The 12,754-nt window shown below is 49.8% G+C and overlaps 1 protein-coding gene and 1 non-coding gene across 3 annotated transcripts in view; both read right to left on the minus strand.

Annotated features, from left to right (window-relative positions):
- Positions 1 to 12,754, minus strand: part of ARHGAP27 (Rho GTPase activating protein 27) — a 36,980-nt gene that overhangs the window by 18,067 nt on the left and 6,159 nt on the right. The window lies entirely within an intron of this gene.
- On the minus strand, positions 11,434 to 11,540 carry LOC114117033 (U6 spliceosomal RNA). The gene has a single exon (XR_003590828.1). It is a non-coding gene; the product is annotated as a U6 spliceosomal RNA (small nuclear RNA).

Below are 12,754 nucleotides of genomic sequence, written 5' to 3' on the forward strand. Positions count from 1 at the left end.
TGTGAAGGAGCCAAGCTGATGCCCTAGTTCCCATCCCACTTGCAGTCTTGGGGAAGAGAGCAGCGTTACATTTCTGCTTTTCTTGACTTTGGGTTTTGATTGAGTGCCCTTGGTTTTGGACTCTGCCCCTAGCTTCTTGGTGACCTTGAGAAGCTGTCTGGTTGGCCTGCTCCTCCAGGGTGAGGCCTGGGGTGGAGCCCCTTCACCACTCACCACCCCTTGGGGTCTGAGTAAGGCTGGCAGACACCCAGGAGGTCTCCTGCTGCTGGGCCAGGAGGAATCAGAAGTGGTCTGTCGGACTTCCCTGGTGGTCCAGTGGTTAAGAATCCACCTGCCAGTGCAGAGGACATGGGCTCGACCCCTGGACTGGGAAGATTCCATGTGCCATGGGGCAACTAAGCCCATGTGCTACAACTACTGTAGCCTGCAAGAGAAGCCACGCAGAGAAGCCGAGCACGGGGATTAGAGAGGGGACCCTAATCACCACAGCTAGAGCAAGCCTGCACACAGCAATGAAGACCCAGTGCAGCCAAAACAATTAACTAGTGAAAAAGAAATGGTCTGTCAAGGACCCTCCTGAGCCAACCTCAGGAGGTGGGACAATGTGACAGGGTGGTCATCTTCTGCCGCCCCCTCCAGCCAATCTGCACCTGTGCTCACCTTTCCTTCTCCCTCCCCTGGGGAGCCCCCTGGGGGCTCAGGGTCCGTCTGTCCAAGCCGACCTACCCAACCTGAGCCCTGGGAACCCAAATGACTCTCATCTGCTCAGGAGTTGCCTCATCTCAAATCTCCAGTCCCATCCGCCTGACTGCCTTTGTCCCTTTGGCATTTCAACAAACTCAAGGCCTCTCCACCTTGGGGGAAAAAAAGTGTGCCCCTGGTGAAGGAGGAAACAGAACAGGCTCTATCTTGAAAGCAGGACTCCATCTTGGGCCCGACTGTGGACTTTGAGCCACACTCTCTACGGTATGCCCAGTATCTATGGAAATGACATACCAAATGGAAAACCAGGTCCCCCGGAAGGAAGAGTCCCAGGTCTCTCCCTTGGCTAAAAGAATACCCTAATCATCTGTGTAACTGAACAGAATCATACGTTCTATTATGTTTATTGGGGTATGACCACAAGCCTATTGATAATTGTCCACTGTTAACTACCTAGGCTTAAGGCATATGAATCACAGGTTAACTTAGATTGTATCTTTCTTTTTCCTTTGTTTAGACTAGGTTCAGGGAATTTGGGGAGGTGGGCTTGGGCACGTATGCTTAGGGTATATAAGGCTTTCACGAAAACGGGGTCCTTGGCTAAGAGAAGACTCTGCCTTGGGCCCGCCGGTGTAATAAAACTACACTCCACTATCTGCATTGTCCTTCTGAGTGAGTTTGTTTCCCAGAATGCGTGGCTACAACACTGGAACCAGCCCTCCCCTCCTTCTGTTCAGAGCCAACTTCTCAAAGGAGTCTGTTCACCTAGCATCTCGCCATCTGCTCTCTCAGACCTCCAGCCCCTCGCTCAGGTCTCCTACAACCTCCTCAAGGGCAAGTTTGGTCCTGGTCTGGCCTGGCTCCTCTCCTAAGTAGTCTGTATCAACCTCTCACTCCTGGATGCCTCAGGCTACGGCCTCTTGCCCGTCTCCTGGGTGCTTGCTATCTCATCTCTGCTTCTCACCCGACTGTCCTGGGAAAGCTCAACCCACTTTATTGGGTTAACAACTTTCAACTGTATCTTCAGGTTGAGCAATCCAACTGCCTGCGGAAGTCCTTGAAAAGATACTGAAAAAAAGCCACTGAAAAGATACACAAACTGAGTTCATCTTCCTCCTTTTCCCCATCCCAGCATCACCTCTGGTGCTCAAGCAGAGACCTAGAGTCACCATTGATTCCTGCTTCTCTTGTCTCATCTGTCTCAGAGTCCTGGCGACCCTACTTATGGAAACCTTTCAGACTCACCAGTCCCCGGGTAACACCAGGGTTAGAGGAACATGGGAACATCACCACAGGAAGCCAACATTCAAATCTAAAACAGACATTCTGGGATGTCTCTGGTGGTCCAGTGGCTGGAACTTCGAATTCCCGATGCAGGGGGCCTGAGTTTGATCCTCGGTCAGGAAACTAGATTCCACATGCCACAACTAAGAGTTCACGTGCTGCAACTAAAGATTTCAGGTGCTTCAACTAAATATTCCGCAGGTCACAACTAAAAAAGGTCTCAAATGCGGCAAGGCAGATTGAAGATGCCACGCACCCACTACTGTTGGTGCAGCCAAATAAATAAATATTTTAAGAATAAATAAAACAGACATTCTACAGGACAACTGGTCTGGTCTCTTTGTGTCAGGGCAGAAGGAAAAGGAAGGGGTTGTCTAGGGAGAGTTCAACCAAATGCAATGAATGCATAGGATTGGATCCTGGTTTGAATGGGCTATAAGAGACTTGTCTTAGGATAACGGGGAAAATTGGACTATGGCCTGAATCTTAGACTATATTAAGGCATTAATGTAATGGTATCATGGTTACAGAGAAGAAGATCATTTTTAGGAGATGCATGCTGAAGTTTTCAAGTGAAGTGAAGTGAAAGTCGCTCAGTCATGTCCAACTCTTTGCGAGTCCATGGAATTCTCCAGGCCAGAATACTGGAGTTGGGTAGCCAATCCCTTCTCCAGGGGATTTTCCCAACCCAGGGATCGAACCCAGGTGTCCCTCATTGCAGGTGGATTCTTTACCAGCTGAGCCACAAGAGAAGCCCAAGAATACTGGAGTGGGTAGCCTATCCCTTCAGGGGATCTTCCCGACCCAGAAATCGAACCGTGGGCTCCTGCATTGCAGGAGGATTCTTTACCAACTGAGCTATCAGGGAAGCCCTGATATCAGGTAAGTTTTCAAGGGTGAAATATAATTAAGCCTGGAATTTACAACTTTTATAATTTTATTCTTGGCAAAGAAGATAGAACAAACATGGAAAATAGTCATTGTTGAATCTAGGTAATAGGTATAATTATATTCATGTCAGTATTCTTTTTTACTTTTTCATCTGATTGAAAAATTTCATAATAAAAGGCAAGGAAAAAAACCTTCAAATTTCTTTTTTAACTCTTCTGCATCCTCAGTGTTACTACTCTGCAAGGTATTCATTATTTCTTATCTGAAAACAGACCAGCCCTTCCAGCTCCCCCCTACTCCCAACCTATCACAAAGGAAGTTCTCTCCCTTTAAGATACAGTTCTGGGGCCAAGGATTCTGGAAATATGGCAGCTTAAACATGCCCTGCTTCTCTTCCCCTCTTAACTGCTACCCTCTACTGCCCAAACCAAGTAGGGGCTGGGGAAGATGAATGGGCAGGACCTGGATGGCACAGGTGAGAGGCCCTGAGACAGGCTGGGACCTGGGAAATCCTGGGGCAAACTGTGCCTGCCATGGGACCCTGGAGTGAAGGCAGGATGAGCCTTGTCCAGACCCCTTGCCCCCAGGAGCTGATGGGGAGCCAAGTAGGTGGGCCAAGTAGCCTCTGTGCTTACTCTAGGGACCCCCACGAAGGGGGGCATTCTAGCATCTCACCTCCAGTCCTGATGAGCAAAGATATATGGTCAATAACACTCCTTTGATGGGGCTGGAGAGAGGTGGAACAAACAGAGCTACCCAACAGGCCACTGCTATCAGACCCCAGCATGACTAGGACTCAGGACACATTAAAGACACCATCACAAATCATGGCGGGAAGAACTTGTCAGTAGTAAAGGGGGACGGGGCAACTGGGTGACCATCCAGAAAAAAAAAAAAAAGATAATTAAAGATGAGTCTATACCTTACTCTGTCCACCCAGACATACCCCCAAAGTATCAAAGATTCAGATGTTAAAAGTGAAGACGTAAGAATACTCAGGGAGGAAAATATGAGCAAAATTCTCTACTTAAAAAGAAAAAACAGCCTTTCTAACAAAGGCTCTAAATCTAAAAGCCATAAGATAAGTGGTTTATACACTTGGCTACACTCATTTCAAGAAAACTTGAGTGGCGAAAAAGTATTATTAGCAAAGCCAAAAAATGAACTTTGACAAGGGAGTACAACTCATGTAATAGACAAAGGGCTATTTTCCCCCATAGAAGGACCACCTAGAAAAAAAAAAAAAAAGACCAATAACTTAATATATAAATGGGCCAAGGACAGGAACAGACCATTCACAGAAAAATAGAAACAAATAGTCCTCAGATACATAAAAAGATGCTCATTCTCACTGGAAAGAGAAATGCAAACTCAAGCTACCTTCAGATAATGTATTTTAGGATCAGATTGGCAGAAAACAAAATTTTGATGACAGTTGGCAAGGCTGAGGGGAGACAGGTGTGTTCATTTGTGTTGGTGGGAGAGCAAATTGATATAAGCCCTGAATGCAGAAATTTGTTAACATCTAAAAAATGCCTACTATTTACCCTTTGCCCCAGCAACTGTACTTTTGGGATTTCACTGCAGTTTATCTGTACAGGTTTAAAAGATTATTTATTATAATGTTGTTTTTAATAGCAAAAGATAGGACACAATCCAAGTGTCCATCAACAGTGGACTGGTTACATTATTTATGCTACATCCCTACGATGGGAAAGCATGTAGCTATAAGGAAGGATACTTTCTATGTACAAGCTCCAAGGCACATGGTTAAATCAAAAAGGCGAAAAAATAAAAAACAAGATATCCTGCATACTATCTTTGTGTAAGACAGACAGAAAATAGTCAATACATTATACTAGTCTGTGTTTGCAGAAAGCAACGCTGAGAGAACAGAGAAAGAATTGGTTTAAGTGGTAACTTTTAAGCTGATAAAGAACAGGGCAAGGAAAATGATGTGTATGAGAATTATGGTTATATACTTTTTAATGCTTTGATTAAAAAAAAACACGTAAGTATATAACCTAGTTTAAAAGAAAAAACGCATACCTTGAGGCTATTGGCAAGATAGAGGGCTGGAAAATATAATTACAATGTGAACAACAAGAAGAAAAAACTCTCTGAGATTCAAGTAAGGCACAAAAGAAGAAGAAAAGGACTGCTTTAGAACTTTAAAATAAATATATTGTTGTACTACTAATTGGAGGAGAAGATAGTTACTCTTGATATTCAAATGTGTGGCCTGGGAGATCAAGCAGAAAAAATATCTCAAACCTCAGAGCAAAAGCACATAGAGATGGAAGTAAAGAGGGAGAAGATAAGAAACTGGGAGATCCAGCCAGGAGAGCCAACATGCAAAAGAAAAAGGAGAAGAAACAAGAGTCACTTTAACAAGTAGATTTCCCTAAGCTGAAAAGCAGATCCGAGTCTACAGACTGGCAGGGCTCTGTGAGTTCCAGATGGGTCGCTGAGAAAAAGAATCCTCATCACACACACGCTGGATTAGGAACGTTCTCATCACAGAACACATTGGATTAGGAACTGGAGGGAAAAGCAGAAGCCACTAATGATGGGGAAAGTACAGAAGGACAAGAGATTAACAGAAGGAGAAAAAAGGGAATCAATAGCAACCTCATCGAAGGGGGAAAGAATGCCACAAGGTAAACCAATAAATGTGACATAAACCACTAGTAACAAAATCAAGGACAGTGTACCAACTGTTAAATGAAATGTGAACAGACTGAATTATCCCATTAAGAGACAGCTTGGGTGTAAAAAGCAGTGATATGATACACACAAGAAATATGCTTTTTTTAATAAAAAAATGATAATGGTTGAAAATAATAGTACACAGAGAGATACAAGCGAGTGAAAAGCTTAAACCTGAAATTCTACCTTTCTGTTATTAATATGGTCATGCTTCCTTTTTATTTCATTTTATTTTAACCCTTTCACTTGCTGGTATCTCTCTGTGTCCTTTATTTTCAACCATTATTATTATTACTAGTATTTTAAAGAAGGCTGAGTGTTGAAGAATTGATGCTTCTGAACTGTGGTATTAGAGAAGACTCTTGAGAGAGGCAATGGCAATGGCCATGGCATCCCACTCCAGTACTCTTGCCTGGAGAATCCCAGGGACAGAGGAGCCTGGTGGGCTGCAGTCCATGGGGTCGCTAAGAGTCGGACACCACTGAGCGACTTCACTTTCATGCACTGGAGAAGGAAATGGCAACCCACTCCAGTGTTCTTGCCTAGAGAGTCCCAGGGACGGGGGAGCCTGGTGGGCTGCCGTCTATGGGGTCGCACAGAGTCGGACATGACTGAAGCGACTTTGCAGTTGAGAGTCCCTTGGACTGCAAGATCAAATCAGTCAATCCTAAAGGAAATCAGTCCTGAATATTCATTGGAAGGACTGATGCTGAAGCTGAAGTTCAAATACTTTGGCCACCTGGTGCGAAGACCTGACTCATTAGAAAAGATCCTGATGCTGGGAAAGATTGAAGACAGGAGGAGAAGGGGATGACAGAGGATGAGATGTTTGGATGGCATCACCGACTTAGTGATGAGCAAGCTCTGGGAGATGGTGATGGACTGGCAAGACTGGTGTGCTGCAGTATATGGGGTTGCAAAGAGTCAGACACAGCTGAGCTACTGAGCAACAGGCACTAAGCAAGATAAAAAGGGATATAACATACTGATACAAAGGCACAGTTTGTGATGACAGGACAATCAAAATCTGTATGCTCCCAATAGCATTATAGTTAAATAGAAAAAGCGAAAAACTATTACAAGTACGAGAAAAGGGCTTCTCTGGTGGTCCAGTGGTTAAGAATCCCCCTGCCAATGCAGGGGACATGGGTTTGAACCCTGGTCTGGGAAGATCCCACGTGCCGTGGAGCAACTAAGCCCACGCGCCATAACTACTGAGCCCACTCTCTATAGCCCATGCACCGCCAACAAGAGAAGCCCCCACTGTGGGAAGCCGGTGCACCACAGTGAAGAGTAGCCTCCACTCATCACTAGAGAAAGCCTGTGTGCAGCAAGGAAGACCCAGTACAACCGCAAATAAAAATGAATGGATAAATAAATCTTTTTTTTAAAAAGTACATGAAGCACTTTATAGAGAGAATCTGAGACGGAGATTTAATAAACCTCTATCAGAATCAGAACAAAAGAAGAAAAGAAGCATATAAAGAAACTGTATTTGAATAATCAATAAACTTGATTTGATACATATGGAACCTTACATCCCTTAAGTATACAAAAATATTTGTATAGAAAATATACAGGGACTTCCCTGGTGGCCCATTGGTTAAGAATCCATCTGTCAACGTAGGGGACATAGGTTTGATCCCTGGTTCAGGAAGATCCCACAGGCAGTGAGCAACTAAGCCCGCAAGGCACGACTAGCGAGTTTGTGTGCCACCAAGATCCTACAGGATGCAATGACGATCTGATGCAACCAAAGAAAGAAAGAAAATGTACAGGTTTTCTCCGTCTTTGAAAACTTAAAGAATTGTTTACTAGGCCAGAAGGAAATCCATTACAAAAGTGGAGCTTTTACAAATCTAGAAAAAAGGAACACTTCCCTGGCAAAGTAAAAAACTGCCAAAAATAAATGAAAAATGACATGGCCAAAATTAGCGAACCAGTGGAAAACCTAAAAAGACTAATTACCATTGATGAGCAAAATTAATAAATAAAATCTGCCACTGACAAAGCACCAGGTCCAGAAGGTTTCTCAGGAGGCTGAATTGTAGATGCCGTTAGATTTCACCTCTGAGATCACCTCCTTGGACAGTATTGTCGATTTCCCTCTCGCCTGAGAGACGTGGGATGGAGGCGGGTGTGCTCCTTGCACGTGTGCCCCATAGCACCCTGCATTGGAATTCACCACAGAATAGTGTAACTGTCATTTATTTGTCAGTCGCTCCTTCTGGAACGTAAGCTACCTTCAGGCAGGGACCACCTCTGATTTTTCATTGTTTCCAGTGCCTGGTAGCATTACCTGCTTTTTACTGAATCAAGAGATGTGGAAGTGCAAAAGTGCATCATAAATGTCAGCATACACTGGGACAACCCTATGTCTGTAAAACTCCCCAACATGTAAGCCTAGGAAAGCAGAATGGATGGAGAGAAACCAAAACCCCGAATCATTAGATTTAAATCCCCCCCATTATCCAAATGTTTGTAATGGGGTTAAACTATCTTTATGGGCTTTCCTGGTGGCTCAGATGGTAAAGAATCTGCCTACAATGAGGGAGACCTGGGTTTTATCCCTGGGTGGGGAAGATCCCCTGGAGGCGGGTATGGCAACCCACCCCAGTATTCTTGCCTAGAGAAACTCTATGGACAGAGGAGCCTGGTGGGCTATAGTCCATGGAGTCACAAACAGTCGGACACGACTGAGCAACTAAACACACTCACACAAACTATCTTTATAGGGGGAACGTGTGTGCTCCCTTGCTTCAGTCGTGTCTGACTCTGCAGTCCCACGGACTGTAGCCCTCCAGGGTCCTCTGTCCATGGGATTCTCCAGGCAGAATGTGAAGGGAAAGTGAAAGTCGCTCAACGCGTGCGACTCTTTGTGACCCCATGGACTATACAGTCCATGGCATTCTCCAGGCCAGAATACTGGAGTGGGCAGCCTTTCCCTTCTCCAGGGGACCTTCCCAACCCAGGGATCGATCCCAGGTCTACCGCATAGCAGGCAGATTCTTGACCCGCGGAACCACAAGGGAACTGGTGGGTGTTCTCCAGGCAATACACCCCATGCCCTCCTTCAGGGGATCTTCCCCACCCAGGAGTTGAATCCATGTCTGCTATGGCTGCAGGTGGATTCTTTACGCTGAGCCACGGGGAAGCCATTACCGGGGAAACAGTAATTTGCAAATTCAGACCAGGCAACGATCCTCTAGTTGCATAATGAGGAAGGAAGATGGCTGGCAGGATTGGAGGCAGGCCCCTCTCGGGCCCAAGTGCCTGCAGCCTCTAGGACAGATGCGAAGCCTAGGCACATACCCCTGACCTGCTCCCCTTCATGCTCGCTGCGGACCTCCAGGCAGGGGAAGGAGAGATGCAGGGCGGCGGCATGGAGCCCAGAGCTGGGGCTGGACAGAGGGCCCTGCAGGCCTCACCTCACCAAGGCAGCAGCTCTGGAAATCCCCCCCCCACCACAATCTTTCCTCAGTTTGGAAACAGAGTCTCTGAATTTGAGCAAGCACCCCTCCCCGGGGCCCAGCCCTAGCAGCCCCATTCCACTGGACACCAACCAACATCAAGTGTCCCCTCACTGCTCCACCTAGTGAAAGTGTTAGTCGCTCAGTCTTGTCCGACTCTTTGCGACCCCATGGGCCGTAGCTCACCAGGCTCCTCTGTCCATGGAATTCTCTAGGCAAGAATACTGGAGTGAGTAGCCATTCCCTTCTCCAGGGGATCTTCCCAACCCAGGGAATGAATCCCGGTCTCCAGCACTGCAGGCAGATTCTTTACCATCTGAGCCATCAGGGAAGCTCACCTAGATCCAGCTCCAAATTGCCCCAACACTCTGCCGTGGAACAGTGACTGTGTTCTGATCATCGGGTACCCCGTCATGATCATGGGCTTTCCTGTGCCCAGGACGTGACACTGACCGGCCATGAGGGCTGGCATTTGGTACCACTGCCCATCGTCTCCCACTATAGGATCGACAGCTCCAGGAAGAACAGAGCAAATAGAAACAGGGCGAAGCAAGCTGCGGAGCTCAGGGAGGAAGTGGGGAGGCTGGTGGGCTTGCCAGGGGATTGTCTCAGGAAGCCTGGGGGCTGAAGGGAACCAGGTGAGACCCAGGCTGGGGGTGGGGGTAGGGGTGGGGGGACCACCCAGCGACAGTAGCCTGCAGGGCTGGAGGCTGTGCCTTTCTACCTTGGGAACAGTGGGCAGGGAGGGCTCTCAGCGGCCAGCAATGTGGGTAAGCATGGGAGGGGGCGTCCCCTAGGACATACTCTTTCAGAAACCAGGTCATAGGCTGGGCAGTGGGGCTCTTGGGTCAGCTTGGGGCTGCAGGTGAGTCACGGGGAGGGTGAGTTCAGGCCAGGTGTAAAGAAACCAGCTGGGCCACTCTAGGAGAGCTATCCTAACTGGGCAGTGGGGAGAGCTGTTAGAAGGGAGGGCGGACAAGCGGACACGTGAGTCCCTCTACTTGGCCTCCGCTCCTCTGTTCTGACCACCCCCTCCTTTACAGAAGCCCCCCTCCCGCCAGCTGGTCCCAAAGGGGGATCCCGCTGGGTCTGCCCAAGGCCAGTTCCCTCATCTCGGTCACAGCTCCCTGGGGCTGCCCTTGGAGTCTGTCCCATGGAGTGCGGGGCTGGGAACCAGAGGGGAGGGCAGGGCACGTGGCAGCAGGGGTCAGCAGGTGGGTTCTCTTCTGGGGTGGGCTGACGGAATGATCGGGAGGGGACGCAGGAGGGTGTGGGAAAACCGCGTGGCGCGCCCCTCCTCCCCCAGGGTCCGACTCCAGGGCACATTTCCTGGTCACTCACCGGTCTGGCTGAGGAGGAGGAAGGAGCGCCCGGGGGCTCCTAGCCGTCTGGAAGCTGCTCAGGTGCGGCGCCTCCTGGGCCGTTTGCCTAAGACGCTGCGGACACTGGGGCTGTGACCCCTTCCTCCCAGTGGCCAATGCCCAGCGGCAGGGGCGGGCTCCAGTCCAGGTGGCCAGCCTGGCCCTTCCCACCTCTGAGTCGTTCTAGGGCGCGGTGGTGACCACACCCTGAAATCCCTGGGGCAGAACGGCCCCTGGCCCAGGGGTGGGCCCTGCAGTCTCTGGGGAGGAGTCACAGAGGCCCCTTCCTCACCCGGCTTCCCTGGGTTCCCAGACTGCCTCCTGGCAGCATGTGGCAGGTGGGGGGCGGGGAGGACCGGTAGAGTCCTCCACTTTCCTCCCCCGCCACCTCTCCCTCCTCGGAAGGGGTGCTTCTACCTCTCTCCAGTTATTATTGTTTAGCTACCGATTGTGTCCGACCCCATGGACTGCAGCCCGCTAGGCTCCTCTGTCCATGGGATTTCCCAGGCAAGAACACTGGAGCAGGTTGCCATTTCCTTCTCCAGGGAATCCTCCTGGACCAGGGATTGAATGTGTCTCCTGCATTGGCAGGTGGGTCCCTTATCACTGAGCCACCAGGGAAGGCCCTCTACCCTCTCCTGGGACATCTCATTCTCCCACCTCACCATCAGGCGCAGAGAATTCCTGCCTCCTCTCTGCCCCGGTGCCCATGACATGGCTGGGCACATACCGGGCACTCTGAAAGGTGAATACCTGTTTGCCTTGGGCTTGTACTGTCCTTGCTGAGGGGAACGGGGCGGCCAGGCCTGAAAGCCGCCTGGCTGAGACTCAGCCTGGGAGTCAGCGTGGGGTTTGGGGCCTGGAGGAATGCATCTGGTCTTGACACCGCCTCCTCCTGGCTGTGTGACCTTTGGTCAGTCACTAAACCTCTTTGAACCTCTGTCTGTACTCTGGTCAAGTGTGGGGTGTGCCCAGGTCTGCCTTCCAAGCCACTGGGAATATGAGTTGTTGTTTTTTAAAATATGGAACACTTCACGAACTTCTGTGTCGTCCTTGCTCAGGGGCCGTGCTAATCCCCTCTGTATTGTTCCAATTTGAATTTATGTGCTGCCAAAGTGAGCAATGGGAGGGTGAGAGCTCATAGGATGAGTGAGAGCTCGTGGAACTGTTAGCCCCTTTGAGACAGGGGCTGTTGCGTCTTCCCAGGCTGTGTCCCAGTGGCCAACCCACAGCATGCGCTTACTACGTGCTAGCCTAGCTGGGTGACTGGTGAAATGCCCCATGTGGTAGAGGCTTCTCGCTTCTAGGGGCGCCAGTCCCTGCCTCTGCCGATCATCCTGCCCTCCTCACCACCCTCTCCCCTTGTCCGATGGTCCACCTACTGGACACTGTCCCCACCTGCTCTGATGACCCCACGTCACCTCCACCCACACATCCCTCCCCCTCCTCCCCTCCCCCTCTCCCCTCCTCCTCCTCCTCCCCCCTTGCTCCCAGCCTCTGCTCCTCACTTCTTTCTCCTGGCATGGAATCTCTTCAACTACCTCCTCGCCATCCTCTGCCTCCCTGTCTTCCTGCCCCTCTTAGGAGATTCTGGGGAGCCCCCACCCAAGATTTACACCCACATCTGGCCACACAGGGTCTCCCCTCTCTGCCTAGCTTCTGAGAATTGTCTACACTCTGCACCTGTGTCCTCAGCCTTCATTCCCCTGACCCTTTGCTTTCTGCCTTCAGCAACCCCTGGACCAGCTCCTGATAAGGTAGCCACTGACCTTCTGGTGGCCGCTTCCGATAAAGCCCAGTGACCTTTATCTCACTTTCTCTTTTCTTCTGGACGCTCCTTGGCTTTTGGGCCAGTGCTCTGCTGCTTTCCCTTCTTGTTCCCTGACTGTTCTTTCCTCTTTCGCTCCTCTCTCCTCCCTCTATCACCCAAACGCTCTAGCCCCAGGGCTGTCTCGAATGCCGTGGCCCCAGGACTGTCTCAGGCGCTCTTGTCCACCCCCATCACTCCACTATCACATGCCGAGGGCCTCCTCCTGGGCAGCAGTCCTAGCTGTCCCGGACTGGAGCCAGGCACGGACAGAGTAGGCATCGCCTCTTTCCTCCACCACCTCCTCCCCAGTATCCAGGCCGCAAACAGCACCACTGCCAGTGCCAGAGGGCACGCTGGGAGGCGAGCTCCTCCTGATATCCTCCTTACCCCCTCAGCCCATTGGCCACCAGGTCCCACCCAGCCTACCTCCCAAATCTCCCGCCACTACTGCATGCCTGGGAGACCGCGAAGGTCCTCGTCATTCTCCAAGGCCCAGCTGCAAGGGTCTTCCCTCAATCCCCTTCCCC

This window comes from Ovis aries, chromosome 11, assembly GCF_016772045.2.
Source record: "Ovis aries strain OAR_USU_Benz2616 breed Rambouillet chromosome 11, ARS-UI_Ramb_v3.0, whole genome shotgun sequence".
Taxonomy (NCBI): Eukaryota; Metazoa; Chordata; class Mammalia; order Artiodactyla; family Bovidae; genus Ovis; species Ovis aries.